Genomic DNA, 5,903 nt, shown 5'->3' with positions numbered 1-5,903 from the left:
AGATATCGACCCCCTCTTAGGTACAATCACTGTGCCACTTATTGCACGCGGAGATAAATGGAAGAATGAAGACTGATTTACTTTAGTGTGATAAAGTGTTCCCATTAACTGCAGGTCTGGGAATCAGGAAACACAGCCCCAGGCCCTGGTGCTGTCTCTACTTAGCCTAGTGAACTGAGACAAGTCCCTCCTCCAGGCTCCGTTTTGGTTCTTCAGCCTGAACAATGGTCAAATAATAACTAAGCAATTTTCCTAATGGGTAGTAATGGCAACATGAGAAATTAAGTGTCCATCAGTATGTAATGTATAAATTCAATATGATGAATATATCAATGTTACCTAAAATTGACTTTCTGGCTAAACATGCAGGTGACTTATCTCAGATACCTTGTAAAAAGTGACTAAAAAATGCTTTGTATGCAGAAGGACATTTAAAGAACTAAACAGAACTCAACTTACAGTTTTCTTATTAAACCATGAATATTATCCATTAGTTGTCAGTAGCATCCTGATTTTATATATAGGCTTGCTTAGATTTTTTTTCTTGACATATATATTTATTTTGAAATTAGACTTCTCCCACGCTGTGAATTCAGACCAGCTTGTCTTCAAACCCCTTCCTAATATTTTGAGAAATAAAGACAATAAACAAAGAAAGAAAAATAGAGGCTAACACAGTGCTGTGGTACTAGAACTGACTCTATGTTAGAATCTCTCTGAAGAGAGTAATTCCAAGTATGGAAGACTCTAGGCACAGGGAGTTCATCACAATATTTTTTCCTACAAGCGGGGAAAAAAAAAAAAAGAAAGAGAGAGAGAGAGAGAAAAACAACCAAAACATCCAACAAGAGGGCAGTGGTTAAATGAGTTACAGCATATTTGTGCCATGGAAACACTGCAGCCATTATGTATTCTGTTCCAAGGATTTGTAGTAAGGTGAATAAGCACTTGTGTTACAATTTTATGTGGAAAAGCAAGGTAAAGAGCTTGTGAACACTAGGAGCACAAGTATCTAGAAAATAAGCTCAAGAAATGGTGAAGTGTACCTGCATCCCTTTGGCTATGTCTATGCCTCTCCCTTTGCCAGCTGTGAAAACGGTGGAGGAGAACCATCTTGTTTTCAGCAGTGGAAACCTCCAAAAAGAACTTTTCGTCGGCAGACTTCCTCTGCCAGTTTGCCCTGTGGGGAAAGGATTTCAATAGTCTCATATTCCCAGCCTTACTTCATTCCTCTGAAGTTTTTTTTTTTTTAATAACTTATGTTTGATTACTAAAGTAATTTATGTTCACTCAAAAGTCACCCTAATTTTAAAGTGCCTTAACCATGTCTGGTTTGAAGTGAAATTGGAAAATGATTGTTCTTTCAGCAACCAAAACTTTTTGGCAGTTTGCCTCCAAACAGAGCTTGGAGTTACGTAACTCTCAGTTTAGTAGAAAAACTTTCTAAAAGGGCCAACTTCTCTTCTAGAAACCATCATTTTAAAACAGCTTTTAAGTAGATTGTAAATGGATTTTACCACCATGGTGTTATTTCCAGCACGTATACTTGGAAGTGTGTTACAATTTATGGGTTGTTTTTAATGCCTTGTAGTAGGTAGTGAATTCTAGATAAACAAAAGGATTCTTCCTCTCTCCCCTAAGAAGACTATTAGTGAATAATTACCAACTAGAGGGAATAAAAAAAGAAGAAAGCCCAGTAAAGAACATGTGGCCTGGGAGATGTCCATCTTCTCAGTGAGTTATGCAGTGGATGGATGCGTACACCTGACATGTAAGGCTCATCTCATCTCTCATATGTTCAGAGGCTTCTCTGAGGTCCTCACTGGTCTGAATAAATCCCCCTGGGGCCCAGGTGTAGACAGGCTTTCACACCAAAATCATCAGGCACAATAATTATAAATACAGTTTCCAAGGCCTCAGCCCAAACCCACTGAATTGCAATCGCTGAAATGGGCCTCCAGATTCTGCATCTTAACAGAGTGTCCTGGTGAGTCTTTTACACCCTTTACAGAGGAGGGATCTGAGGACCAAAGTGGGAACTTGACTTGCTTAAAGTCACACCACTGGGTAGTACAGAGCCTCCTGGCCTTCAGGTCAGTCCTTCTCTAAGGGGAAATTAGGCCTTCTGACAGACCTGTGTAAAAACAGAGTGCTGGATGTGATGGTTGCCCAGGCCACAAATATTCCCTAATCATTGGGCTACCATCACCCCAGTATTCCTTGGTTCACAGAGGTGCCTCTCTGAGGTTTTAAGAGGAAACTAAGAAGAAAATTGCAAATTGAAGCAGGGCTTTGGCAGACATTTTTTAGAAAACTTTAGAAAGGTAATCCATGAAGAAAGGAATTCCATTATTGAGGAAGGCACCATATCCTTTCTTCCCATCTTGAATCATCTCAGGAAGTTATCTGCTATGTGAGGCTATAAAGGCACTAAGAAGTTCTGCAATAAATAAACTCATTTAACTTTCCTCATTCTAGTAGCTCTCTGACATATTTGACAGAAATGCCTGTGTGTGTGTGTGTGTGTGTGTGTGTGTGTGTGTGTGTGTGTGTGGTTAATATTTTTGAGAAACTAGTGTTCTAGAGAAACCATCTAATCATCCAGAAGTTTCCTTATTCAAACCCAAGTCACAGGCATGAGCTGGTTAGTTTGGTAAGAAAGCGCTAAGCTCGGGGTCTGGAGATCTCTCTGACACTTGCCAGTTTTGAGACCTTGAATGTGTCTTACCTCATTTTACAATTGAGGAAACTGAAACTCAGAGATACATCCCTTTCTTGTCCACTCTACTGGGTTGTTTGGAGGACCACACAGAGTTGCTACAGAATAAACAGCATAATTAAAGTTCCATCATCTCTACTTCCTCTTCTCTTCCTCCTCCTCATTTCTCACATGCTCATCACTCAGGAGGTCATCTCCATCCCAGAGACCTCACCTTGTCTTTAACATCAGGACTTTGACCAGATGACACCAGGAGTTGGTTGTGATACAGATATGCCATCTCAGACTGAAGAGTTCTCTCGGAATTGCTGTAATAGCAACATTCTCTTGTCATTCACAACAAACTCTCAAAGCATTGATTATAAATAGTATTGACTTAGGGGTGGGGTCTTTCTGATTGAATTATAGGTCAGTTATTCAGGTAATTGATTTTCTTCTCTAGAGAGACTGACATTGCTAAAACTGTTGCTGTCAGATGCAGAGAACAGAACAGTTTTCCCTGGCCTGTGTTCCAGTGGGTTGTTCTCTGACCAACACCCTTCCATCAAGAGCAGCAACCCCCTGTAAAGGACCCCACTGTAAAGGAAGGGGATGCAGGCTAGAAATGAGCCCCAGGTGCTGCACACTGACCTTAGGGAAATAGTTATTCATGTGTCACTGGCTCTGGTGAAGTGTGAACAGGCACCATGCTTGATTCATCCCTGTGTTCTTCAATGTTTGGCACAGTCCCTGCTACCTCCCAGGTGCTCAAGGAATATTTCTGAATAAATGGATGAATAAATAAATGAACTCTGTCCTACAATGCCCAGCATATTTTAATGGAGCCTCCATGAGCCATCCTTCTCACCCATGATAGGCCACATCTTATCATGAAGTTGAAAAGTTCATACAAGAAACTCATTAATATACTCAGAAAACCAGAAAGTAGAGGCCCAGAAATGAATAGAGACTTCTTTGGACTCTTGATGATCTCACTGTGCAACAGGGGAAATTTATTGGGCTGCAAGGATTCCAGGGAAAGGCCGTGGCGTCATGGGAAGTCATTTTATTTCCTCTAACAGATTTTAAGCTCCCAGAGGGTAGGAGTCATCCTCATCTTCATCTTCAATATCATCTTCATCTTCATCCTTACTGTGTAAGCTCCACGAGGACAGGGTTTTTTGCTTTGTTCTCTGATGCATTCCAAGTATTCAAAACAGTTCCCTGCACATAACAGGTGCTTTTTAATTCTCAGTGAGTTGAATAATTATTATCAAGGCTAGAATTTTCTGCCTACTTATTTCCAGGAACTGTGCCAAATATTTTATATTCATTATTTTAACAAAAGGAGAACTGGAAACCTGGACCAGAAATGTCCTAATTGATGGAGACACACCTCTTACTGATCTGACTCCAAAGAACACACTCTTACCCTCATCCTTCCCCATTATGAATATCTCCAGCCACCTCTAATGCTTTTCTATGTTCCTCACAGTTCCTTGTAGGATAAGTGGTAGATGTCAAATAAATGAGAGGACAAGACTCTAAACCAAATTAATGGCCCTGGACTGTTGACTATACCTGTACCTGCATGTCAGCTGTCCAACACCAAACCAGGGTTAATAAGGAAAAGAGACAGGATCGACCAGATAAGCATGCCAGTGTTAAACCCTGCCTAGCCAGGCAGCTAACAAGATTTTTATTGACAGGAAAATAAAGACTTCAGAGAAAAATATGATTCACTCTGCCCTGCCTTTAAGTGAAAAATGAGTTGGGCCAGGGACATAACAGATCACTTCCCCTTTCAAAGACACTCTCTGTAGTTTCTCTTCAGTGATACTGATATGACCAAGAAAACAGCAGGATCACTGGTTCAACTACCACTGAGACAGTGAGACAAGAAGCATGATGACAGGGGGACAAGAGGGTGAGGGCTACACAGCTTTCCCAGATCTGGAGAATGCCCATACTGCCAGGAGGGATATCGCTGTATGTGCCAAGAAGTGTGCTGAGCACTTTCCACTTATAAAGCAAACAGAAATGTACCTGGGGTGGAGGTGGGGGGGTAATATCTGGGTGCCAAGCAATTATAAAAGCCTCCTGTTCTTAAAGATTATATTTAATTTATTTCAACAAATATCTGCTAGTCTTCTACTCTGTGTCCATGACTGCATTAGAAATTTGTTTCTTTTACCTGAGTTATCTAATAATAATAGGAATACCTAATAGTGTGTGACACTTCACAATTTATAATGTACTGCTAACTTCCACTTATTTTGATTTGGCTCCCAAACAATGTCGTGCAATAAGAATGGCAGAGTTCATTATGCCTGTTTTATAGTTGAGGATACCAGGGTTCAGAGAAGAGCCACTAAGAGGCTAACATGTACTGGGTGCTCAATCTGTGCCAGGCACCAGGCAAAGACGTCTGCACACATTATTTTTACAATAACTCTACAAGGTAGATAGTTTATTTTCTCCACTGCACAGATGAGAAAACTGAGGCTTTGACATATTATGTTAAGTTTCCCAAAGTTGCACATAGGGTTGGCAGTGGAGGTTGTATTTAAGCAACGGAAGTCCTGTACCCTTGCTCTGAAATTCAAGGCTGTTCTGTATTTGGAGGTTAAATAATTAGCCTAATATCATGCAAATGACCAGAGGTACAGCTCCATCCACTCATACCAGAGCTCTTTCCTTTATCCCTGCTGCTTCAAAGGCATTTGTCATCTGGTAAGGGAAACAAGACAAACATAATACAGAGCTAATATCAAGGCAAGGCCAAAGTCTGGCCTCTAATCAATTAATAAGATCTCCAGGCATGAAATACTGTTTGTGTTCAGAATAGAAAGAAAATCAATCAGTACTGCAATCTACCATGAGCAGCCCTTTATTGAGAATTTAGTAGGAACTAATATTTTACTTTCCTTGGTCGAAGTATCTACTGCTCATGAAATAACCTAGATGCTACACACACTTCTTTGCCCCTTTGCATTCAGGCAGAGCCATGAGATTCATTTTGGACAAGAGATTGTGAGCAGAGGTGATATGTAACACTTCTAGAATGAACCAAGAAAAGCACATGAACTTTCTACATGCTCTTTTTTTCCTGGAAACAGTCCAGGCTATGAAGCCTTTGTCAGCCCATGATCCTGAGTTCCTTTGAGGAGAAAAGCCTCCTGCTGAACTGCACTGATATGTATTA

The 5,903-nt window shown here is 40.6% G+C and overlaps 1 long non-coding RNA gene across 1 annotated transcript; it reads right to left on the bottom strand.

Annotated features, from left to right (window-relative positions):
* Positions 1 to 483: 483 nt before the first annotated feature.
* LOC111093013 lies at positions 484 to 5,444 on the bottom strand. Its single transcript, XR_005380612.1, has 5 exons — positions 3,350 to 5,444; positions 2,934 to 3,027; positions 2,729 to 2,817; positions 1,047 to 1,180; positions 484 to 620 (listed from the first exon to the last, which is right to left on the bottom strand). It is a non-coding gene; the product is annotated as an uncharacterized LOC111093013 (long non-coding RNA).
* Positions 5,445 to 5,903: the final 459 nt, after the last annotated feature.

This window comes from Canis lupus, chromosome 28, assembly GCF_011100685.1.
Source record: "Canis lupus familiaris isolate Mischka breed German Shepherd chromosome 28, alternate assembly UU_Cfam_GSD_1.0, whole genome shotgun sequence".
NCBI lineage: Eukaryota > Metazoa > Chordata > Mammalia > Carnivora > Canidae > Canis > Canis lupus.
Note: the sequence above shows the minus strand (reverse complement) of the source record. Positions and strands in the feature narration are given on the sequence as shown.